The sequence below is a fragment of the Linepithema humile genome, chromosome 1 (genome assembly GCF_040581485.1).
Source record: "Linepithema humile isolate Giens D197 chromosome 1, Lhum_UNIL_v1.0, whole genome shotgun sequence".
In the NCBI taxonomy this organism is placed as follows: Eukaryota; Metazoa; Arthropoda; class Insecta; order Hymenoptera; family Formicidae; genus Linepithema; species Linepithema humile.
In genome coordinates this window covers 8274865-8296965 of record NC_090128.1, presented here as the reverse complement: position 1 = coordinate 8296965, position 22101 = coordinate 8274865, and the positions used below count along the sequence as shown (strand labels likewise).

General features: G+C 42.8%; 1 protein-coding gene across 5 annotated transcripts in view; it reads right to left on the bottom strand.

Annotated features, from left to right (window-relative positions):
• pxb overlaps positions 1-22101 on the bottom strand; it is a 525449-nt gene that overhangs the window by 388665 nt on the left and 114683 nt on the right. For all 5 annotated transcript variants that reach the window (XM_067347452.1, XM_067347451.1, XM_067347455.1 and 2 more), the window contains one exon: positions 5912-5957. The gene's annotated coding sequence lies outside the window, so the exon portion shown is untranslated. The remainder of the gene's footprint in view (positions 1-5911; positions 5958-22101) is intronic.

Below are 22101 nucleotides of genomic sequence, written 5' to 3'. Positions count from 1 at the left end.
CGGCCGATTCGCTCCCACCGTCGATCCAGCCATCCCAGCCAGCCCTTTTAGCTGGACCGGCACTTTTTGCACGGCTCCGCGATGACAGGACGTTTAACGTACGAGCACAAACGATCGGCGGCCGTGCACGCACGAGCAACGCGCCAGAACTCCCCTTTGTCGGGGGCTCCTTTTATTTTCTCCACGATGGGCACGATTCATCGCCGTGATCGAATTAGAACTTTTGCAAACCCGCCGTTTCGTCATCTCTCTTTTTCATCTCAATGCATAAAGCAATGTTTTTTGCTTTGTTGCAATCCATACGGGAATCGCGGCAAAAAATATAAAAGACATTATATAGCTGTCGTTCAAGATATGAGCGACATCTTCGTTAAATTTATAATAGAGCGCAAATTTTATTTTTAACAATTAATCGCAAAATGAAATTTTTGACAAGTAAAATTTATCCAAGAGATTTCTTTTTATCTATTTATATAAAAGCTAAATTTGCATAAAAAATCTTTGATATTAAAATATTACAAAAAAGTTTCATTAAAATTTTAATAACGCTGCTTGACTTTTCAGAAAATAAAAATAATATATTCATGAATTTCATTATCGGGCTTGATTTAACAACATCTTAGGTTGTAGTAAACACCAAATTTTTCTCTACGAAAGACAATGTCGTGGATTTGTTTTTTGCATCAAACGTCGGAGATTTAATTTGTTAAAATACAAATCTCTAGACGTAAAAAGGCGTAAAAAGTACATAAATTCCGTATCCGGTGGATATACGCATCCGGTTGGGAACGGTGGCCGTGTTCCTAGGCCGCTAGTGCCCAGAGGGACGCAACGGGGGCGATTGGAGTGTCCTTAATAGTAGCGCCGTCAGTTGACGCGTCGAGTTTTGACAGACAGCTCCTGCCGACACAATGGCGGCCCGGAGCTATTGTGCGCACGAAATTATACATGCACGCAAGCTACGCTACACCCGGCGGAGGACGCGGTACAAAACGCACAATGTGCGCGCGATTTAACCTGCCCGGCCCTCTTACCTGTCCCTCGAACGAAGGACTTAATGAAGACGGACGGGTCGCCCTCGAGGCAATCCTTGCCCCTCCACTCCTATTTCTCCTACTCGCTCCCTCCGTGTTCTGGTGACATTTCACTTGAGAAGGATCTTTGGCTCAATCGTTCGCATTTAGCTTCGTTTTGTGAGATACGCAGAGGAGAGGGGGAGGGGCGGAAAGGGTGATACGGGTGCAGCAAGATGGTGCTCGTACCTTCGCCCGAGATACTTGCAGCGCATGGACAGTCATTGACAGGGGGGAAAAAAAAAAAAAAAGAAAGAGTTGACAGTAGTAATTTGAGATCCGGTAGCTAATTTTCTTTCATTCAAACGACGGTCTTCAACCGAATAGAAAAACGCTTTCAACTCTTCGAAGGTCCGATAACCGTCTTTTTCTCCACCAACATAACAATTATATGCGCACAGAACTCACCTCTCTCAGTTAATTTTAAATCGATTTTATTCTCACGGCAATTTTATTCCGCGACTTGATTGCAAATTGCTTCATATTCAAGATAACGAGGGTAGTCTATTAAATTCTCACTAAGAAGATATTGTCTACAAACTTTCCTTCAAGGATCCGTTATTGCAATATTTTCCGATAACGACGCGACGGGCAAAAAGAAAAAGCGTGGAATTTCGTTAATTTCCATTCGAGAATCGTTCTTTATTGGTCGTATTCAGACGTCGCCCCTCCCCCCCCCCCTCGACGCGCATATCACTTTAAATGGCATCGATAGAAATGGCGGAGAAAAAGGGTGAAAGGGGGTAATAGAAGCGGGAATTCCGCGAGGGTTCTTTCCCTCGGAAGGTGTCGCTCTTATTATCATCGTCATTATTGTTACTGGCTGCGCTTTTGTCGCGCGTCGTTGATGCGGCGCGACGGGAGCGAAAGACGAGACCAGGTCGAAGGGATGTTTAACGAGTGCGGCCACGTTGTAACTCGAGACTCGAGAGCGACGGGGGATGTTCCGACGTTTTCTCTTTTTTCTCCCTCGGTGTTCTTTTTTAAAGACTCGACGTGAAAGGGAAGAAGGGCGATGTGATCACCGTGACTTTTGTTACTAGCGTAACAAAAAGAGAGAGAGAGAGAGAAAGAGAGAGAAAGAGAGAGAGAGCGCGACTTTATGGCCGGTGCGATTAAAGCGGCGACTTTGCGCGGAAAGAATTGCTATCGCGTATGCCTCTAATAGTTGTTCTCATTTTTTATTACCACCGTGTTTACTGTGTATATTATATTTTATAAAAAAAAAATATTTCTTTATTTCTATAAAGTTCAACAGAGTCTTTAATTCTTTAACCTCCTTTTATTTCAAAGAATATAGTAAACTAAGTGTCTCCGAAAAAGACTTTATTTCTTACTTTTTAATTTAATTTTCTAACGTACTAATTAGAAAATTCTTGCATCGTATTTACGCAGAATTAAAATAGCTTTTTTTCTCACGCGTCCGTAATTAAATCCCCGCGACTTACGCGAATACCAACACGGCAGTCAAAAGAGGTTAATTAGAATATCGTTTACCCGTAAATCCCGCGGAAAAAAAGGAGGGAGAGAATTCGACGTTATCGGCTGGAACGCGTGTTTGCGCGCAATGCAGCGAGGGGTGCATTCAAGCTATTGCATTGTGGCCGGCGGATCGCTTCGCAGCTTCCGTTAACGATCGGCTCGCCCAGGTATTTTATTATTCGCGGAATATTCCGCGCCGCGGCTCCGGGTTCATCGGCGCTTCTGTTAATTAATTTTTATCGCACGCGAACGTATATATATTCCAGCACGGTGTCGCGATCGGAATTCCGCATTATACACCGCGGCGGCCGCGTGTGCATGCGCCTGGGCGCGGCGCATAATAATAAAATCGCGCGGCGTTGCGTGCCTCATCGATTGGCAAAACGAGAGTAATCGCGAGTAATTGCGAAAGAGCGCGAGACTTTTTGTTGCCATTGCGGATGAACGGGCCGTTTAGAGCGCGTGAATTAATTAATACAGATCAGGTTGGACGGCTGCAATATTAAAGGATTTCGGATGCGCTTTAATGCCCGAACGGGGAACCGAATCAAATTTAATCCTGCGTCACTGTTGCGCATTATGTGCGCGCGTTGTTATGTGATTTATTCATTTTTCGCCGCCGGATAATTATAATTGCAGTAGAGGAAAAGTAGCAAAGCAAAGAAGTAAATAAATATACATGTAATGTAAAAAGTTACCTTTAACGTATTGATATAAATGCATTATTTTGTATATTTATGTAAATAATTATAAGATTACTCTGTAAAAATTCTGTTTGAGGGAAAACCCATTAATAAGTACTGAATTTCTGAAAAATACATACGCTTTCATGCGCGAAAAAATTATTCACAAGAAGAAGGGAGTGTAAAAAAGGGAAATAATTAAAGAAAACTTTATCTTATTTGACGATGCTAGAAAATTAAGAAGACAAGCGTAGAAACCTATTTGGAAAAAGAGCATCGCGAAATGGATCCGCCTTAAAATTTTCCCGAAAGAGGCGCGCGTCCGCTTCTCTCGCGTTACGTTCGCCGAGGCACGCGTGTAATTAGCATTGTAAGAGAAAAAGAGAAAAAAAAAATAGAAAAACGAAAAACAGGTGCGGTTAACGTCAGCTCGCCGGAGCATTATGCAGAAGAGACTGCGCTGCAGGGCAAGCCGGGCGACGAGACGGAGAGCGCGCCCTTTGTTCGACGCGTGTTCGAGGATCGGCAAGAAAGCGTTTAACTTTTTCGTCTCACCCCCGCCGCACGTCCGATGGATATATCGCGGCGCTCACTTTTTTATTAGCCCTGTTGTAAAATAAATTAGGGGTGAAATTATAAAAGCACCCCTCTCTCTCTCTCTCTCTCTCTCTCTCTCTCTCTTCCGTTCCCTCGCTTTTGAACATTTACCAACACGAAGAAGATCGTAGGATACAAGAACAGGATCGTTCAAGCGGAGTGAAGGAGAGCGCGAAGGAATGATGGGTTCTCCCTTAATCGTGGGATCCTTGCGGTAAAGGCGGGTTCGCGTTTCCTTAATTATTACATCCAAGAAATCTAAGATCTCGCGTGAAAAAGGGCGCAAAGTAGTGAACCCTTATTTTTAGCCACACTTTCTGTATTTTAAACGAAGGAAGCATGTAACCGGATTTTATAGGCATAGATAAAATAAAAAAATTTGTAGAGCAATGTAAAAAGGATCGTAATTCAATGTTAATTATTAGACTTTTACAGTGTGGCTTTTGACATATTTAAATAACTTGCCGATGATTGCTGTACGGAAAGATCAATTAATTAAATTACTGAAACACTTTTAAGTGAACATTTAAATTTTGTATCACGAGTGTTTGTCAACGCAATATCAGATATCATCGAAATGCATGCGCTAAAATATTAATATTTTTCAATTGAAAAAGGTTCGCAAATAGAAAGAAATTTTTCATCAAAAGAGCAAGCTCACGCGCTGCTGTGAAAAAATCGTCCCGCCATTACGAAGACAAAAGATTGGAAATCGTTTGAAGTCTGATGAATTTCGATAGAATTCGATGTGTCTCCGCGCACGTTTCGTCTTTCGACCGCGGGACACCCGTTATACGTCAATGTTGGCGCGAGAGGTGGGGGGTGACCAGAAGGGGCTGCCCTTCGAAAAATCTCATTTCGCCTTCTCTACACCGGGTTAACACCGAAAACACGTGCTGCCGACTTATGAACTTCCATTCTTAATGGTTCATGAAATTGCCTTATATTTCACGTCCGGCACCGCGTACATGGGGCGGAACGGATTTCGGAGGGGTCCGTACCCACCGGCAGGAACGATATAACATGGATTCACCCCGTAGAAATTCAAAAATTTCACCGTGGGGGTGGCGAGGCCGCGTCCTGACTGGCATTTGATCGATTCGCGGTGAAAATAGAAAGATGAACCGTAAAAAGTGTTCTCATCTTTCAAAAGAAATCACGCGGCTTAATAGCAGTAATGTATTTTATCATCGCATATAATTTCACGCTTATTATATTGCATATTTATTTCCCGCAATCTTTTTTTTCAGAATATTAAATTCACATAGTCATCGTTGAAACGTTTAATTTAGCGAGCCACAAGCAAAACTGACCATGTTGCGCAAAATCAATCTCCCATCGACTGTGATAGATCTGAACTTAAACGATGCATTTAGTGGTCGTATTCGATCACCACGAACAAGCCAAGTTTTTGAGAGGGGCGCACGTCGGGGCGACTGCCGAAAAATGGATTTCAATGGCGCAATAATTTCGACGGCTGATCGCGCGCGTCGAAAGATAATTCAAGGCAAACTAATTTCGCGAGTGCGCCTGTGCGACGGTAAATCCGAAAGGTCAATAAATAATGGCGTCGATCGTATCGCGACGGGCGGTTTATGAAGTGCCGTTTGTTTACCCGCTAAACGTGCATGTCGGGATGAAATGCAACCGTATCTGTGACCGCGAACGGTGCCTCATACAGACGGTCGCAATTATTTACCGTTCGATTTTTATGCGCATCTTGTGTGCGATTGCATGTCGTTTTATCGATATCGATATCGTTATTATCGCAAAATCCAAAATTCAACTAGAAAAATATAACGAATTGCGATTTCACAGGTGAAGTGTAGCTTATGGAAAAAAATATCCAATTCGAATAAACAAATTTACGTCCGCAATATAAACAAACTAATTTATAATTATAATTAAAACATATAAACACGCTTTAAAATATGTATTAGGTTTCTCAGGATCGGTGTTTTAAATTCATTGTGTGATATCTTTAAAGAAAATTTGGTTACAGCTTTGCAATAATAGCAATCATAATAAATAATAGTCCAAAAACTCGAAATTGAGATTACCTTCACAACTACTTACCGCTATGTTGTTGCTCGTCTCATTCCTTTCATTGCAAATTGTCTATCTGTAAAATAAAAGCAAATTTAATTAGTCAGAAGTCGCTCTCGTTTCTCGTCGATCGAGTTCACGTCGATTAACGTGTACAAAAAAAACATAATAGATAAAAATAAAGTTCAAGAAATCGCAACGCGATTGGCGCACGGCTGGCAAATCTCCCGTGTACGATTCGTATTCGTCGTCGACGAAAATTCGCCGCGAGCGAAACTTCGTAACACTCGTTAGCTTCGATTTATTCGCTTTTTCGTTGCCGCATTCGTCCGCCAGTTCTCGAAGCCGAAGACAAAGTTGGCAACGGCCAGCTCCGGCCGCATTAAAGCGCGGCTACCGGCTTATTAGTAAAAAGCATGACAAACGACTCGCGGTTTAACCCCACCGGCTCGGCTTAGCTCGGCCAGCCGCGGACCGACCGGCCCCAGTTGGGCCGCACTAGCGTATGTGCAACACGGCGCGCACAGTGATATACGGCGATTTTTAGTCACGCTTTTATACAGAAATAAATCCACCGGTTAACGCGCGAGCGCCGCTCCCCAGATTCCCGTAAGCGCGCGCCTGATGCGCCAAAGTAAAAGAGGTTGAGTAAAGGGCGAAAGGTTTTCACAGGCAGACGTGTGGCGCGAATAAAAACCGGAAAAAATTATCTAAAAAAAATCACTATAAATAAAGTTTAATTTACTATAATACTATGCAACTTGATATAAATTTTAAATATACTCGTGATAAAAAGTAACAATCAATAAATCCAGCAAGCGCAAAGTGAATATCATATTGATAATTAAATTCTCGTCAATTTTAAGTCGCGTAAATTAATATTAAATAAATTAAGCGACGTGTTTCCAAGTTTTTTTTCCGAAAAGAATTTCTTTTAGAATTTCAGATTTTCGGGCAACTTCAAAGAGAGGAAACTGAGGATTCTGTTGGCGCGTGTGCGACAGGATGCAGATGGCCGAGAGACTGCTGCCCGTTACAAGCGTTGGCTGTTAAGTGGTCCTAATGCCCGCGGCCTAATCGTCGCTAATACCGCACCATCATATCTCTCCCTGCCCTCCCTGCGCCGTCTCCAGCGCACGCGCGCGCATTGTCGCGCACTTTGACTAACGTTTCTGCCGCTCACCCCCGCCCGCGTTCCGTAATGTGGATTACACGCCGATGATCACGCATATTAATCACCGCCGTTTCGCGCGCGTACTATCGAGCTTCGTCGGCCAAATCGCACGTAATAATGATCGAGAGGACGAATCGGCCGGAAGAGCCGTATGGATTAGCGCGACCAGTCCGAGGCGCGAACGATATTTCGCGATATATATTCTCGGGCTTGTCGTAAATTGGGTCGAGATTGCCGCAGCCGGATTAATCTTGCACCGTAATAAGAAAGGATTTCGGGGACAACCTAGTTTCTGGGCGGGTTTGCGGAACACGGAATATCGGAAAATAAAATACGAGAAATCTGGATTGTCTTGTATGAATGATAATGCTGCCGTGGAAATTATTAATAATGTTATTCAAACAATGCTTGCAAAAATAAAGCGTGATAATAATCCTAATTGCAAAGAAGCTGAATTCAGAATTGGAATCTATTTCAGGATTATTTTCAACCATAGTACACAAGACGTTAAAGTTTACGAAATGCGGCTACAATTCTCTTTGCTGATAGTACAAAAATTTATGCCGCCGATTTAATGACGTTGAACACTCGGAGACGAGTCGTGTATCGTGAAATTCATTACAGCTTGTGTTATTCATGCGGCGTTAAACTAAAGATTAGCAAGCGAGAAACCGTCGGAGGTATTAATTAAAATTCAAACACAACTGGGTATCTCGAAGTTCTCAGTGTTCCGGCGCCGTTTATCCGCGACTCTATCCAGGAATGTTACTCGACGGGCGAGCTCGTACGGATTTGAGGAGGGCCGAGAGACGTGAAAGAGATACTGGGTAATCGGCATTAGTGCCGATTAGACTCGGACATTAGGGTCACTTAGTACCAGTCAGACCACGGCTCGTTACTTCGGTGGCGTGTACGATACCAATCTAAATTTAGATACACCTTAACACCTATTACTATTTATTACGCCATTCGGTATTCACAGCCCCGAAGAACGCCGGCCAATCATGCGCTCGTTAATGGATCGTCGAAAGAGCGGACGTCGTAAATCACGAAATTGAAGATGAGCGCTCGCAGGTAAAAGTGAGAAAAACAGAGAGAATGAAAGACACGGAGGATGGTGTTACTATGGTTCTGTTCACCTACATTTTCTTGCTGAACCGTCGCGCACGTCTCGTGAAATCACGCTGGCCTTTTGACTCTGTGATTACTCGAAACAATTGTTCCTTTCAGTTGTCATTATTTATTATTTATTAGTTTTTGATTTTTTTTTCTATTATTTGTCCTTGATAATATTTATGAAAAATTATGTAAAGTTTCTCATAAAAAACTAAAACATAAAATCTTTTTGTTTTACATTTTATTTGAAAAAAAAGCTCATTTTAATCCAATTTTATAATTTTAATTACGAAGACACTCCGAAAAGAGTTAGAAAAATTGCCTTTTCTAATCTGATCGATGGAACACTCTAGCGTATAATTTCGTTATTAATGCAGGTCACTAATTGCGGGTTAATCAAAGCAAGACGCGCGTACCGGGGGTAAAAGAGAATGATCAATCGACGAGGCTCTTTACGCTGAGCTGCGGCCCGTTCTGTCTCTCGCAAATCCAAGCGGATGTACAGTCGAGTGTATTAATCGGGTGAACACAGACAACGGAATGACACGTTCCTCTATGCGTCCGAGAGCGTGCAAATTAATGCAGCGGAGTGTACGTGCCGGAGCGAAACGATCGGACCCCCCTCGCGCTCGTTTCTGACCCCCCCCCCCCCTCTTTTTGCCTGCCCTCATTTACTGCGGCCCGCAACCGCCGGCGAGAACATTCCGGCAATTCGCGTTAACGCCTCATCGGTTTACGTCGACTCCCGCACTCCACTCGTTCGGTCTGCCCCCCCCCCCCTTCCTCCTCGTCAGAATGAGTTTACGCACTGCTTCGGCGCGAGACACGCCGGTGATATACCTAAAAGCCGCTTTTACAGCGGTTCGGTTAACGATATGAATCCCGATAAACTGGTTTATAGGGAACGAGCAAATCGAGAACGAGATGGCGTGTATATCGTCAGATAATCTACAGACGTCGGCGATAACTGTAAAGCGACTGGACTGTCTAATCCTGAAGCAATTTTTTTCTAATAGTGACCTCACTGCTTGTTAGTCGCTCTTGAAATGTCTATACGAATTGCTTCTAGGCCATTATAAATCGAACATTAAAGGATATTGGCCATTTCAGTTTCCTACAAATTTTTAAAGACATTCGACACGTTTAATGTGGCTTGAAAATGAGATAAACACAGTAGTCGAATATTAAAACAAATACTATATATAAAAGACGTGCAATACATCTTCGGTGATTCTGTAACATTTTTAGATTTTTAAGTACAGATAATTGCATTGTTACAAAAATTTAGAAAAGTTAGTTAAATGTAATAAATGTTTAAGTGTAAAGAATATATTAAAAAAGGAAAAAACAATTTCACATTTATCTATTTTTCTTTAATGCAATTGAGAGCATTTCGTGCGTTTTTCGTAGCAATGTTGGAAGGGAGAAATACTGCTGCAAGTATCTGTACACTTAATACTGCGCGTCAAATTCGTATTTACTTATCGGACAGCGATTTGTCAACATTACACAATGCGGTATCTGTGACTGATAACAGGATATTTTAATTATTGTCAATCGACGGCACTGTATGTACTTTAGCAGTGGCATAAATTAAATATAAAGAGAAAAGCAATACGTAATCCGCAATACGATTTAAAGACCGAATTAATTATTCCTACTCTATTTCTGGAATACTTCCGCATAATTTATTTATTTTTACCGAACATGTCGATTGCACCGTCCTCTCTTTGCCATGTTTGCTTGTCAGATTTGAATGTCGTGAATCGCGAAATGCGATTATAAATTGCGAAAATCGCAATGCGTAAGTGATAATGATGCGCGCTTTAATTATTCATAGCTATCATTTAGAGCGTATATAATATATATTGCGTGGCATTAATTTGTGATATAATTAATGTTAATATTAATCGCTTCAACATTTGTTTCATACTCTGTATATTTTTATGCGTATCGCCATCATGTTGTGCATAATATTGCTTTTTAATTCTTTTATTATCATAAAATTTGTTCTGCTTTTATCAAATTATTATTTTATATCAAATTAATAAACGTATTGTAAGTGAGATATATATAAAATATATAAAGTCACCAATAAAAATCCAACTGTACAGTAAAATATAAAGAAAAATATATTTTAAAGAACTCTTCGAATGCTGATAATGCGATTTTTATGACAAAGAGTTTAAGATTTTAATTCTTTTAGTATTAATTAAAGAATTGAAAAGATTTTCCTTTCACGCTTCGCTTTTCGATGGAAACTGTCAAGTCGGGAGGGTTAAAATAAATATATGACTTTTTTCATCATCGCGCGAGACGTATCGATTTTCGCGAAGCCCAAATGCATGCCCATCGATCGTCTCTCTCTCTAAAGGCGTGCTCCGGCGGCCGGGACGTCGAAATTGTATCGGCAGTGCCTAGAGACCTTTATTATCCCCGCGAGAGCTTTTGGTACACCTCGAGGGGGAAAATGATGGCCGTGACTCGCAAGTTACTTTCCCCGTCATCCCTCGCGCGCCATTCGCATTCGCGCGAACGCGAATGGTCTTCGGTGGGCACTCGACATTTTTCACTCCACCCTACACACTACGACTTGCTGAGCCACGCGTATTTCATTATTTATATCAAGGCAGTATTGTAGTGAGGCTCGCATCTCGAATCGTCGCGCGAACATATTACGCGCCACTTCCGAGATAAAAATGGCCCGGAGTCACATTGCTTCCTTGAGGTGCGGCCTGATACTTTCGAGCTATAAAAATCAAGTCATTCTCTTATTCGATTGATGTATCTGAACTGATCTCAAATTCAGGACATTACAAAATAAGTAGTCCATGTTTGTTTGAGTGAGGTTCTTCTTTAAAAATAGTTTAATTGCAAGTTATTTCACAATACTTGAAATTAGATTTTTTTTGTAATTAAGTCTCAAAATTCTATCCAAATAAAAGCAATTTCAGATCAATTAAAAAATATAGTTTTGTTACTTATATGGTTTGTCGCAAGCTCGCGCTGCGTGTGTAAATATTTAAAGAAGCATATTGGTTTCTATTACTTTTAAAAAATCGTACTTTTACGCTGTACAAAACATGAATGCAAACTTTCGACCATGCTGTATAATTTCTTTAAACTTTCACTTTGTAAAAAAAAAACGCCAATTCACCCACCAATGTACACATTAATTATTACAAGCAAGACCATCGTAATAAAACCCAGATTCAATATGTATTATAAACCTATTTCTCTCCTCTTTTCCGTCCCTTTGGAAACATTTATGTCTTCAGCGACACCACGCGAAATTAAAAAAACCTACGATCATAAATTTCCTAACGTTTCCAATAAATTCTATCCCCATTCTACGATCCCCTAAAGGGAGATACGTCGGTCTTCTTCCTTAGATAACGACAAACGATTTCTCTTGCAACAGCGAACGATTACAACGTAACAGCGTATTTCTGAAGAAGTGCACCTTCGGCCCATAGCCGCCCACTCGAGCAGCCGCCCCCGCGGAGGTGCTGTCAACCCCTTTTGTTCGAGACAATCGCCCCGATCGTAATCACCGTTCAACGTTACGGATGCGGATGGATGCAGTAGCAACCAAGAGTGATTTAGGATCGTGGACGCGAGCCGCGTTACGACGGACGGACACAACGGCACCGCAGCTATTTACGGTCCTGACGGCCATAAACGGTATGCCGGTCCCTCGGTATAATGGCGAAAGAAAAGCGAGTACGGCGGGGACTCTGTAGGACCTTGCGGTCGTGTCGTAAATCTAATTCGGAACGGAGTACACGTGAAGGCGGCGGTGTCCGCCGCCGTAATGGGGTTGATCGGAAATATTCCGACGAGAATATTACGGCGATGGGTGGATCTCCGATTGACATTTTATAGCAATAGATTTCACTGCGTTGGTTGTAACTGTAAAGAAACGAGCGGTGAAAGCGCGTTTGACTTCTCTCCTCTCGCTTGAACACGATTGATTTTTTTATGGTAGTAAATGAATCTCGGCGAGTCGAAGCTGTAACTGTGAAAATTACGCGATAAAAGTACAATGCACGTTTGAGATACGCCGCAGTGCTGTATTGACACTGCTGGCCGCCGCCAGCGTCGTTTTCGCAAATGACAAAAATATCGTATTCCCGCTGGAAGATGTACAAACTGCAAGCGTCACATTTTCCCTGGAAACATTCATTAGTGTCTTAATAACGCAGAGTGGCGTAAAATTTTTGCGTTCATATTTAAAATAGATGCATCACTTGAGAGAATGAAGTTTCTTGCGCAATTCCCGTGTTTTTCTATTATGAAATGCCTCCTGCGAGGTAAATAAAATTCCATCAACAATATTACAGCACAATTTTCTAAAAATCTCGTAAAAATTTATTTATTTTAACTAATATTTACAAATCTCAATCGTAATAATAACCACACATATTTGTAAGAACATCTAATATGGCTCCAACATTTTTACCATTGAGAATAACGATTAATAGTTTTCAAATTTACCACTCATGGATTCAACGAGGATTCAAGCCTTTTTGGAATTTTTGGATGTACCTTCTTAGCTCTTTGCCAATGTTACTTTACGTACGTCAGAAACGAAATTTTTTATTGTCCAACTACTGTCTTTTCGTTGACTTTTTTAATGCGTTTGCGTTTTTAAAAATTGGCGTGTTCAAGATTGATTTTTAACTTTGATTATTTCCGTTTGCAAGCGTTAACCGCTATGTTCTGTACGCGCTGATATTATTTGTTGTCATTGAATTGTTACACTGATGATGGCCAAAACGTTTAGTGGCCGGAACGTCTGTAATATGTAATTTCCTTCTTTAAAAATTTTGAGCAATAAAGATCCGGCTCGAGCTTAACGTAGTTTTTTGTAGCATTTTTTAGAATCGTAATAATAAGTATATATCGTAGTCATGGCTCAATGGTGAATTTATAACACAGATACTTCTTCTATTTTAGACATTGAATATAAAAAAAGTATTAGAAAAACTATCATAATAAATAAATCTGCGATAAGTTTTACAAAATATTACAACTCTCTTCTCATAAAACTGTAGGAAAAAAGACTTCGATTTTGTGAGAACGCTTCTCGCTGTCGGAAAACTGATACAAAGTTATCTAAAGTATTATTTTTATAATAGCTAATATATCGAAAATTTATGCACAGATGTCTTTATATATAAAATATAAAATTATACGTATAATAAATGCGTCTGACAAATTTCACATAATATCGCGTTTTGCGTATATTCGAAACTTTCATCCGCGAGGAAAATATCTGCGAGAAAGGGATTTTGATTTCGCGTAGGTCCGTATTTTCCACATGCACAGGTCGTTTCGTTTCCTTTCGTTAATTCGGATTCCCGAGCTAATTACAGGCGGATCTAGCCAGATATTACGTACCGCAAGCCGCCGCTGCCGCTCGTCGCCGTCGATGAGAACGGCGCCGAAAGTCGGCGCGCCACTGTTTCGTTAAATTAACGTTTATTAGCTGCCTCTTAGCCCGCGCGTAAATTCCACGGTTATCGCTTTCCCGCCGCGCTAATTCTGCCGCGAGCGCGAAGACGGGCGAAAGCCATTCGGGAATTTCGAGAGCGGCAACGCGGCGTTGCATTGTGCTGTCGTTGCGGCCGCGGTTAAAGTAACGCGCGCAGCCGGTTTCTTTTTCAACTGTGCGAGCGAGCGGTGTATATTCCGGAATATTCTCGTCCCCTTAAACCGGGCGACGTTTCCACTTCTCTTTTCTGCGTCGCGGCAAAGGGAAAAAATGCGAAAAAGTGCGCGTTTATTGCGACGCGGCGTAATTATTTTTCGCTCCGCCGCGAAAATGCGGATTTAACCCTTCGTGCACTCGGAGATCTAAAGAGTGAAACGCTTCGAATAATCATTCTCTACCGCCAGTTGGTACTGAATTAGTAGTATCTAAACTTTTCTCTTGCTATATAATCAGCGTATTTATGTAATTAGATAATTAAGTTTTAGAAAATTGCGTTTATTTTCGTACCGCACGAAAAAAAACATAAGAACGTTTCTTTTGTCATTCGGCAAGCACAGCACTATATTTCTTCGTGACTTTTTCTTGAAAAAATACAATAAAGGCTGTCCATCATGTGCTCGATCTGGCGTTCGACCACATGTTCAATAATGGCAGCACGTGGCAGCCGAAAATTCTGCGGCGCTTCCTTCCCGCCATGATTCCTGCCATGTGTTTCGAAGCCCAAGGAATAACTTATGGACAATTAACACTTCCTGGGGCGACATCGGACCTTCAGCGACTTTCTGAATTACGATCCTGGCGATTGGCTGATGAATGGCGGTGTTCTGTGACGAGGAGGGTTTTCCTTGGGAACAACCTGCGGCCCCGCGCGTATAATTTGAGAGCAAATACTTCAAACGTCTAAATTGGCAAATTTTTATATCGGCGGAAAAGATTAATTTGTTGCAACAATTGTTATAATTTTTACGAAATATCCATGCGCATAAAGAATTTAATTACTTAATGGCTGAACATTATGAGAATCAGTTTCGTAAAATATTCATGAACTGCGTGCTTTATATAAATTCAATTAGCAGATTAAATTTTGCGCAGCCAGCAATACTGCATATTTTTAATATTTGAGCTCGATTATTTCATCAATGTTTCATACGTTATAGTACTCTAAGAGCGTCATATTTATCGATGCACGGATAATTTTTAATGCTTCTCCTATTAATTAAAAGATGTAAACCTTTTTATGTTGAAATTTGACATAAATCATTTTATTGCATTTCAAATATTGCAATCGCAGCAATGTGAAAGTTAACGAATTTGAGAATAGATGTTTCAAGGATCAATTACAAATACAACCATCGGGTTGTTCGGCGGCCGTGATCTAGGCCACCATTTCAACCTTTCGGAAAGCTATACGGGGATGGCTTTATCGAACCGCGGCACGGCTTAATGGAATTGATGTGTGTGCAATTGTAGCGAAACGGGCGATCTATTTCACTGAAGGCCATACTTTATTAATACACCGCGAGAAAACGCGCGTTCACTACCGCATTGATGGCGGGGCGCAATGGCGCAATTCCGACCGGGCTTCCACCGAGCGTCCACTGGAACAATTATGCGTGGTATGACGAGGCTAATTTCGCGGATAGAAATGCGAGTCCCGTGTTGCAATGAGCGCGCGCGAGATAATCCTCGGCCACCCGGCGATAACGAGCAGATTGATTGGAATGGAGATAACGCGGCGCTCTTCATTTACAGTTTTCACCCGATATCGCTTTGCACGGCCGAAAGAGACGATCGCAATTTGTTCCAAGGATTCATTCGAAGGGATACAAGTGCAATAATTAATCTCTCCACCTGCATTGCATACTCCAACTGCGCTGAACCGATTGATATTGGAAATTTAGATTGCCGCATTTGTTTTAACGTGACCCTTTCTCAGTCTGCAGCTCTATGTAACAGCGTGATAAAAGTTCCAAGTATAGACAAATCCTCTAATATATTTTTAAAACAATTATCTAGCGACAAACAAATCGACCACAAAAATTAAGTCTGTTTGCGAATTAAATTTTGACCTATTTATCGAAAACTAAAATGCTAAAATATATTTAAAATTGAAAATGACAAAATCTCGACGAATATAGTCAGTTCAAAAATTATTTAAGCTTCGTTGTATCGTGCAGAATTATTTCGGTGGAAACTCATGAAAATGGTTTTAATAAACTCGGCTATAAACAATTTTTCGTTTAATAATAAATATAATGGCGCAGGAAACAACGTACAATATATTTAATGTATAACTTGCCCGAAAATATTTACCAATTTCAAAGCGTTATAATACCTCGCGGCTTTCGCAAAAGATTAATAATTACGTGGCATTAAATTCAAGTTCCACGCCTTCGTGCGGAATAATTAATACAAAACGCGCCAACACTCGCAGCGCGTGGAATTTGCAACGTGTATTACGATCCATACGGCGGGGAGAATGTGCGATTGCAAGTCGCTCGCATATGCTCGTACGCGTGCGAGATGCGTCTTAACCGCTAATGCACATTAGCGGAGTCATCATCAGGCTGCATTTAACTCGCGCAATGCGCTCCCTGTTTGAATTCGTCCCCGAGACATCCCGGGCAACTTCCTGCGGGATGATCGTCGCTTTACGACAACCACATGTTACCGGGGAAGTCGTACTCCTTACTTTCCAAGGACGAGGGGACGCCCCGCGACCGAGATGCTTCCTGGAGCGTGGATCTCGTCTAAGACTTCAGCGGCAGCCACCTGTCCCCGGGGTCCCCGGGGAGCTGTAGCTAGGTATGCGCGCGTAGACTCTGAAACTCGAGAAAATCTCCTCTGCTGTCCTCACCCTAGTACCCCCCCCCCTCCCCCGCCCTCCTCTCTGCGCCACCGCCTTGTCGCCCGTATACAGCGGCGGGAATTCTGTTACAAGACGCGCCACGTGGCGCAGGCATGTTACACAGACCGATTTCCTCCGTTGTTCCCGGAGAAAATGAAAACACAACGAGGAATGGGCAAAAAGCAAGGATCTTTGGATTATTTTCGAGTTACAAAAGTAGATTGAGAAATGGATCGATAATGGCGCTGGTATTCGCCCTCTCCGTTCGGCATCATTTTCGATAATGAATACAACTTATCTTGGCATTAATATATTCCACAATTGATTTGCATCTTTCGAAACCTTTTAAAAACGAGTCTTTTTATCTCTTAAAGAGAAGATCTACAACATTAAAGATCTCAGATACTATTGATGTATAAGCGATCGATCCCTTCGATCCCGCATTCTTCGCGGTCACTTTTCAACTCGGACTTTCAAACGGCCTGCATAATTCACGAAAATCGCCCGAATCGTTCTTTATCCCGGAAGATCATCGACATGCGCCCGATAGCAATTGTGTTCGCGGTATTACACACAAATAGTATCCGATAAATCATCGAAGAGGGGAGCGAGTGGGCCGAGTCGAAGCGCGTTCGCCATCCATTGTGGCGATTCCGGCCAGCTTTGTCCAAACTTCTTCTGCCCGGCATCTGCAGGACGCGCGGCTCCTCCCGACACGCGTGCTGGATGGTGTCGCACCGCCCATCCCCTCGCGCCTCGTCCTTTCATCCCTCGCGTTTTCCCTTCTCGCCGCGAGATCCCTGTTTCCTCGAGCGTCTTTTATATACAGACGCGAATTATTGCTAAGTAACGACGACGCACCAGCGATAAAGAGAATCCCAGCACGGACCTTTTTATTAGACCCTCAGATTATAATGTCTCTGTCATCCCTCGGGATAATTTATCGAGACGGGAAGGGCGAGGCCGTGCCACGTGAATTTATCGACGGGTGTTCTTGCGATCTCTGTGCGGCGTGCCGCGAAATATCAGCGAGACACGTGTTCAATCCATTACCGGCAACCGTGAAAGCAAGGGCGCGATCGAAACTTTTGCGTGTCAGTGATTTTCAATCTCTCGAAAATATCTAAAAATTATTACATCACAGCTTTTCACGTAAATTCCTTTCGACAATTCTTGTTCCTTACAGTTAAAATTATTTTCACGTATCTCGAATTTATTATAAAATTTATTGTGTTATAAATAACATATGATAAAGAATTAGGTTAAAGAAAGCAAAACTTTTATCTTTGGAGAAATAAAGTTGTAAAAAAAATGTTATCGGTCAGTCATGAATATCTTGCGATTATCGCGCCAGCGAGTTACGGCGTGAATAAGTAATAACCCGGTTTGACGCAGTTTCCAGTTTCTAACCGCGAGGATCCGGCTAAGATAAGATAACAAAGGGGGTAATTGACTCGGGGTTGTGCGTCACTAATGAGCCTAAAGTCGATTGCTCCTTTTGCTAAGCGCGATCGCTGCGTCGCCCCGAGCGAGCGGCGCGCATCGCGTCGGGTTAACGACATGGTAAAGGCGATTAACGTAGAATCCATTAGACGCGCGATTTGCTTTGCGAAGGATTTAAGGGGAATTGCTTTCGATCGCTAAGCTCGTTGTCTCGACAAACTTCGAACTTCTAATCGAGTTTTTATACAACTTTCGCGCCACGTCACAAACGTGTTTATCAAAATAAATGGTTGTTTTGCACGCGTTACATTAAATCAAACCAGATTCGAGCTGCATTATTCCAGCTCGCGGGATCTTTGACGTTTGCGGTCTTCTATCGAAATCGTTCACTGAAAATCCCCCCAAAAGATGCTTCGGTGTTGCAAGCTCCTTTTTACACTTGCAATATCTTTTTCGAGAAGCTCTCTTTAAATAATATTTTTATTTACGCTATATATAAGAATTGATATATTCATAAAAGGTGTAGCACTTGAAGTTTTATGAATGATGAATAACCTCGGCTTTTCAGGAAAACCACTCGAAGAATAGGATGCTTCAATGGCGGTAAACTTTCGCAGCTCGCTTTCGTCCCTTCCCCGAGAAGATGTTTATTTATCCACGCCCGAATTGACCATCGACAGCTCGGCGCAACGCCACAAATCGATCCCTTCACATGCTTTTACTCCTCCCCCAAACCACTCGCGAAAACAAAACGGGCCGCATCCTTCTTCGTCCCGCATCGGCGCGATTGAATAGAATTTACGAGAGTGCGATCACCTCAACGCTGTACATCGCAAATAGCGATCTTCGGGATCGCGAGAAAGCTCTTGCGGTGGTACATTAGAAAGATTACTCTATATTTATTATTGATCCGCTATATCGGACAGGCGAAGCGAATAACAGCGATAAAGTCGAACGATATTCTTTATTCAAAACGTTTTACATAATGCTGGCACGAGAGATCTCGATATCGTCAAAATGTGATAACTTTAGAATCCTTTATCAAAATTGTTCATCAGTCTTGAGTCTCTAAAATATTTTGTGACAAAACACTTTGGAAATTTTTACTCTGCGAATAATTAAAATAGAATTTAATACAACGCCGTACAATTTGTTTAAATTTACGCTCGAGCTTCCCATTTTTCATACACAATTTTTAACACGATCCTCGAATGTAATCTCAGTCGCTGGAAATAAAAATCCTGCGAAAAAGGTTGATAGCTGGCACGCGACACTGTATTTAGCTCATTATATATTTCCTTGGATCCGGTGGGAATGGGTGGGGCGGGGGGGGGCGGAGGGTAGGAGCGAGATTATCTGCAATAATCTCGGGGCTCGTCGATGGCACGAACAGCTGCGTGCTAAATCCCGAGAGCGCACCTCTCGATATTTCCGGTGACACGGGAAGGGGAAACTGGCTGATGGTTTGTCCCCCCCCCACCCTTTCGCTCGTTCGCGCGCGCGTGTGTGCGTTCCTAAGAATTCCTAATGAGGCTGTGGCACGTCAGCCTGCTTAGAGACGCAGGTATATGCGAGGGAGGGGAAGGGGACGGGAGGATCGACGGGCCAAGTGCGGCTGGCATGCGAACTATGTCAACGGAGTCCTCAACCGGCGGCGATGCAGCAGCCTGCATTGTCTGCGTAGGTGGAATCCCCCCCCCTCCCTGCGAGCGTCTCGGAAGTACGCCGAAATTTAGCCGCGACGTGTCAAAGTACATCGATAACGATAAGCGGATTAATAAGGCATAAAAAGAACAATTCGACATTCGAGATAAGTAGAAATAATAAATAACCGAGCGCGGTATTTGCTAAACAGAAATTTTTCATCGAACATTTAGAAGAGATAATAATCGACTTGGCGCGACTCGTAAAAATAAGGCGACAGTTAGATTAATTCCGTCAAGTTCGTGGACAAAAAAAAACTGGAAAAAATAGTTCGGCAGTTTCGTAGCGTTTCCAAATGATTTTGCAATATTCGTAGCGCTTTAGATTTTCGGTTATTATTATTATATTCGCGCGCGAGAGATTCGAAACGGCTTACGATTCGTGTATAATAACCCGTTACAGTCCACCTACTTTACTGCGGTATTACGCAGAGAAATTAAACGCGGGCGGTATGTTTCACGCACACCTGCGTTCCAGAGGTATTAACCCCCTCGCACTACTGCCTGCGTGTGTACGAACTAGCATCCCGTGCATCCCTGTAGCGATTTTCAGCGCCAAAATATAAGCAAGATAAATGTCATGACGGCGCGTATTAAATAATACTTAAGCAGAACGACTGTTATGGCTTTACGCCAAAGCGTAAATCTTGGTTTAAAGGACATAAATCGAAGTATCCTATTTCTTCGACGGAATAAATTATGACAAATTAGGATTATGGATCAAACGGCGATCAAGTTTGGTGACAATGCCCGACGTTGTCGATACCGATATCGCGATGAATGAAGCAGTGAAATGCCTCTTAAGCGTGAAGGGAACGTAATATAAGTATGCGTCCGCTTTTTGAAAATTCTCGGGCTATTTGAATGCCATTCGAGTTTGCATTCAAGATTAAGGAGATCATTATTATCGAACTGTGACTCGGGACTATAATGGACCGTCGCTCCTTTCTCCTTCTCGGACACATCTGAATGCATTTAGGACCTGCGAAGAATCACACGATCCATTCCGGCACGGTTGAACAAACTTTCGAACGTTATCGGCGTTAAACTTCTTCCGCGTTCTCGCTACATTCGCGAAAATGACAGAGAGCAGCTTATAATTCCTCGCGGAAGCTGCCGCGGCGAATTAGGACAACAGGGAGACGTCGGAAGTTACCGGCGACTTAACCGACGAACCTGACTTCGCGGGCTAACGATGCGCCATGCATTTTCTCGGCGCATTTACTGCGGAACGCGGGGGTGAGTGTGGGTGGGTAAGGGGGGGAGGTGACGGTTTGCTCGATGGTAAACAGGAGTGGCGAGAGGGGGGTGAGAGGTGATGGGAGAGGAGAACCGCAAAGTTTCGGTCGGCGCTGGTTGCAACGAGGTCAGATATTAAAACGACTTCCTCTGCTCTCCCCAGGTTCGCCTTCCCTCTTTTCTCCCCTCCCGCTACTCCTCTCATCTCCTGCCAGATGTGTGTGTATACGAAATTGACGGCACGCCGGACGACTGCAGATTATGCGGAGATTATGAAGTCCTGTGGGTTGAATCGCTTTTGTTTTTCGGTAAGAATTCTCTCTCTTTTTCTTACCCTTCCTCTCTCTCTCTCTCTCTCTCTCTCTCCTTCTCAATTGCGGTTCCTTTCCCTCCCGGTTCCGGAACATCCAATTTCTCGAAGAAGTTTACGGCATAGCGAGCGTGGGAAAATTGCCCGTTATATATTAAAGACGTCCTCAGAATGGTAAACAGAGCGAGTTCCTTGCGAGGGGACGAAGAGGGGGCGCGCGGGACCGGGCGGAAGATTATGCGACAGTTTCCGGGAGAGGATTATCAGACGTGTCTCCTACCCGTCGGTACCTTATTGCTCATCCCGCCTTTGAGGACTCGTCGGCGTTATTCGGGGCGAGCCACTACCCTCGAGCAAAGATTGCCTAATTTTCCCCACCCTCTTCCCGCGTGTCGCGCGTATTCCCCCCCCCCCCCCCCCCCCTGCTCACTTAGTTGCGTCTGTACGAGTCGGACCTTTCGACGTGGAAGATATGACGTCGAGCGCTGCGCGCGAGAGCATCCGGTTGTTGTTGACGTTTCGAGAATGTTCTCGAAAATGATCGAAGAGTGACGCTCGGACAGCGCATTCGCACATGCTTCCTTTCATCTACGACGCTATTTAATTCATTTCGTAATAATGTTTCCTTCCTCCCGCTATCGCGGATCAATAAAATTTTCACTACGTTTGATTGGAGGGAAAATATTTTATTCAAAGCTCAGTACGGAGTATTCCCAAATAACCGAAAAAGGGGATAGCAGCTTCAATTATGCGGCTGTTGTTCTTCTAAATTACTAATTTCACCGATATATCTCTCCCAAGATAGAATAAATAAATAATTACAAACGAATAATTACAATTCTCGAGATGGCACACTTTGTAACATCCATCGAATCAATTATTTCTAACGA